The sequence below is a fragment of the Trichechus manatus genome, unplaced genomic scaffold, assembly GCF_000243295.1.
Source record: "Trichechus manatus latirostris isolate Lorelei unplaced genomic scaffold, TriManLat1.0 scaffold00091, whole genome shotgun sequence".
Lineage (NCBI taxonomy): Eukaryota > Metazoa > Chordata > Mammalia > Sirenia > Trichechidae > Trichechus > Trichechus manatus.
In genome coordinates, this window is record NW_004444027.1 from 6639119 (window position 1) to 6643825 (window position 4707).

Below are 4707 nucleotides of genomic sequence, written 5' to 3' on the forward strand. Positions count from 1 at the left end.
TTCTTTGTGCTCAGTTGACAGTGAGCGCCTCCTTGAGGACGCAGATGGGCTTATCATCCCTATGTTTCCAAGGGCTTTGCACATAATAAGAAGCCCTGGTGGCACAGTGGTTAAGAGTTCCTCTGCTAACTGAAAGGTTGGTGGTTTGAACCCATCAGCCACTCTGCAGGAGAAAGATGTGGCATTCTGTTTCCATAAAGATCACAGCTTTGGAAACCCTATGGGGCAGTTCCACTCTGTCCTATAGGGTTGCTATGAGTTGGCAGTTGGGGCACATAGTAGAATCCCTGGGTGGTGCAAATGGTTAAAGCCCTCAGCTGCTAACCCAAAGATTGGAAGTTCAAGTCATCCAGAGACTCCTCAGAAGAAAGGCCTGGCAATCTGCTTCCAGAAAATCAGCCATTGAAAACCCTATGTTGCACAGTTCTACTCTGACATACATGGAGTCGCCATCAGTCAGAATCGACTCAATAGCAACTGGGGTCATATATTAGGCACTCCATAAAATTATTATTGTTTGAAATGTATGTAGTTACTGTCGTGGATGGAATTATGTACCCCCCCAAAATGTGTGTATCGATTTGACTGGGCCATGATTCCCGGTATTGTGTGATTGTCCTCCATTTTGTGATTGTAATTTTATGTTAAAGAGGATTAGGGTGGGATTGTATAGCACCCTTAAGAGGTCACATCCCTCATCCAGTGTAAATGGAGTTTCCCTAGGGTGTGGCCTATACCACCTTTTATCTTACAAGCGATAAAAGGAAAGGGAAGTAAGCAGAGAATTGAGGACCTCATAGCACCAAGAAAGCAGCGCTGGCAGCAGAGCACGTCCTTTGGACCTGAGGTTCCTGTGCCAAGATGCTCCCAGAGCAAGGGTAGACTGATGACAGGGACCTTCTTCCAGAGCTGAGAAAGAGAGAAAGACTTCCCCTGGAACTGATTCCCTGAATATGGACTTGTAGCCTATTAGACTCTGAGAGAATAAATTTCTCTTTGTTAAAGTCATCCACTTGTGGTATTTCTGTTATAGCAGTACTAGATGACTAAAACAGTTACTATATTTTAATTCTTTATAATTGAGTAGACAGTGATTATCCTGAATGCACAGCTCTGAAAACCAGGGAAAAAATAGTTAGAATTTTAGCAAGGATTGAGATAATTTTTTTTTTTTAATGTAGGTATAGGAGTCATCATGAAAAATAAGTCCAGTATATTTAATACGTTGTAGTTGCCGTCCCAAAATTCAGGATCTATACAGGCATATCAAGCAAATGCCTGGCAACGTTAACTATATATTTTCTATGTTGTCGTTAGGTGCCATCAAGTCGATTCTGACTCAGAATGGCCTCATGTGACACAGTAGAACTGCCCCATAGGGTTTTCCAGGCTGTAAACTTTACAGAAGACTATTAGGTCTTTTCTCCCGAGGAACAGCTGGTGGGTACAAACTTCTGACCTTTTGGTTAACAGCCAAGAATTTAACCATTGCACCACCACGGCTCCTTACACTTTTCAATAGGATGTTCTTCTAGAAGCTATTTCAGATCCACTGCAAGAGGACTTTTGTGTCAGCAAAGCTACTCTGTGAAAAGGATAAAATGAAAAGTATGATGAAAGCCTTGTTGAAATATCTGCTACTTCGTTATTTATTTTGCTTTAGGAGAAAGTTTACTGCTCAGGTTAATTTCTCATACAAAAATTTATACACATGTAACACTAATTGCAATCCTTACAATGTGACAGCAGACTCCCCCTTTCCACCCCGGGTTTCCCATGTCCCTCCAACTAGCTCCTGTCCGTTCCTGCCTTCTCATTCTTCCTCCAGGCAGGAGCCGCATATCTGGTCTCTTGTATCTTCTTGAACTAAGAAGTACACTCTTCATGAGTATAATTTTGTGCTTTATGGTCCAGTCTAATCTTTGAAGAGTGGGCTTTGGGAATGGTTTTATTTCTGGGTTAACAGAGCCTCCGGGGGGCATGGCTTTATGGGGGTTTCTCCAGTCTCAGTCAGACCATTAAATCTGGTCTTTTTACATGAGTTTGAATTCTGCTCCACACTTTTTTCCTGCTCTGTTGTGTTCCCTGTCAGGGTGGTCATTGGTGGTAGCCTGGCACCATCTAGTTCTTCTGGTCTCAGGCTGATGGAGTCTCTGGTTTATGTGGCCCTTTTGTATCTTGGGCTAATATTTTCCTTGTGTCTTTGGTGTTCTTCATTCTCCTTTGCTCCAGGTGGGTTGGTCCCAGTTGATGCATCTTAGATGGCTGCTCGAAAGCTTTTAAGACCCCAGACGCCACTCACTGAAGTGGGATGCAGAACATTTTCTTAATAAAGTTTGTTATGCCAATTGACCTAGATGTCCCCCCAAATCATGGTCCCCAGACCCCAGTCCCTGCTACTCTGTCCCTCAAAGTGTTTGGTTGTGTTCAGAAAATATCTTGGCTTTTGGTTTAGTCCAGTTGTGCTGACTTCCCGTATATTGTATGTTCTCCTGCCATTTCATCTAAAATGATTGTTGTCTGCTATCTAGTTAGTGAATCCCCTTCTCTCTCCCTCCCCACCCTCCTAACCATCAAAGAATGTTTTCTTCTGTGTTTAAACCTTTTGTTGAGTTCTTATAATAGTGGTCTTATACAATATTTGTCTTTCTGTGACTGACTAATTTCACTCAGCATAATGCCTTTCAGATTCATACATGTTGTGAGATGTTTCATGGATTCATCATTGTTCTTTATCGTTGTGTAGTATTCCACTGCGTGTATGTACCATAATTTGCTTATCCATTCGTCCTTTGATGGGCACCTAGGTTGTTTCCATCACCTTGCTATTGTGAACAGTGCTGCAATGAACATGGGAGTACATATATCTATTTGGGTGATGGCTCTTATTTCTCTAGGATATATTCCAAGGTGTAGGATTGCTGGATCATATGGTACTTCTTTTTCTAGCTTTTTAAGGAAGCGCCAAATTGATTTCCAAAGTGGTTGTACCATTTTACATTCCCACCAGCATGCATAAGTGTTCCAGTCTCTCCACAACCTCTCCAACATTTATTATTTTCTGTATTTTGGATTAGTGCTAGCCTTGTTGGGGTGAGCTGGTATCTCATTGTAGTTTTGATTTGCATTTCTCTAATGGCTAATGATTGTGAGTGTTTCCTCATGTGTCTGTTAGCCACCTGAGTGCCTTCTTTGGTGAAGTGCCTGTTCATATCATTTGCCCATGTTTTAATTGGGTTGTTTGTCTTTTTGTTGTTGAGGTGTTGCAGTATCTTATAGATTTTAGAGATTAGACCTATATTGGACATGGTGTAGCCAAAATTTTTTTTCCCTACCTGTAGGTTCTCTTTTTACTCTTTTGGTGAAGTCTTTTGATGAGCGTAAGTATTTGATTTTTAGGAGATCCTTGTTATCTAGTTTCTCTTCTGGTGTTTGTGCATTGTTAGTTATGTTTTGTATTCTGTTTATGCCATGTATTAGGGCTCATAGCATTGTCCCTATTTTTTCTTCCATGATCTTTATCATTTTATATTTTATATTTAGGTCTTTGATCCATTTTCAGTTAGTTTTTGTACAAGGTATGAAGTATGGGTTTTGTTTCATTTTTTTGACAATGGATATCCAGTTATGCCAGCACCATTTGTTAAAGAGACTGTCTTTTCCCCATTTAATGGACTTTGGGCCTTTGAGAAATATTATCTGTTCGTAGGTGGATAAATTTAAGTCTGAATTCGCAATTCTGTTCCATTGGTCTATGTATCTGTTGTTGTACCAGTAGCAGGCTGTTTTGACTACTGTGGTGGTATAATAGGTTCTAAAAGCCAGTAGTTTGAGGCCTACCACTTTGTTCTTCTTCAGTAATGTTTTACTTATCTGGGACCTCTTCCTTTTTCATATGAAGTTGGTGATTTGTTTCTCCATCTCATTAAAAAATGGCATTGGAATTTGGATCAGGATTGCATTGTTTCTGTAGATCGCTTTGGGTAGAATTGACATTTTCACGATGTTCAGTCTTCCTATCCATGAGCAAGGTATGTTTTTCCGCTTGTGTAGGTCTCTTTTGGTTTCTGGTGGTTTTCTTTGGTTAGATTTATTCCTAAGTATTTTATCTTCTTGGGGGCTATGCTAAATGGTATTGATTTGGTGATCTCCTTTTTGAAGTTCTCTTGTTGGTGTAGAGGAATCCAACTTATTTTTTTATGTTTATCTTGTATCCTGATACTTTGCTGAAATCTTCTACTAGTTCCAGTAGTTTTCTTGTGGATTCTTTGGGGTTTTTCTGTGTATAAGATCATATCATTTGCAAGTAGGGTTACTTTTACTTCTTCCTTACTAATTTGAAAGTCCTTATTTCTTTTTCTTGCCTTATTGCTCTGGCTAGGACCTCCAGCATAATGTTGAATAAGAGTGGTGATAAAGGGCATTCTTGTCTGGTTCCCACTCTCAAGGAGGATGATTTCAAAATCTCTCCATTTAGCATGATGTTGAATGCCCTTAATTATGTTGAGGAATTTCCCCTCTATTCCTATTTTGTTTAGAGTTTTTATCATGAATGGGTGTTGGACTTTGTCAAATGCCTTTTCTGCATCAATTGATAAGATCATGTGGTTCTTGTCTGTTGTTTTATTTATATGATGGATTGCATTGATTGTTTTTCTAATGTTGAACCACCCCTGCATACCTAGTATGAATCCCACTTGGTCATGA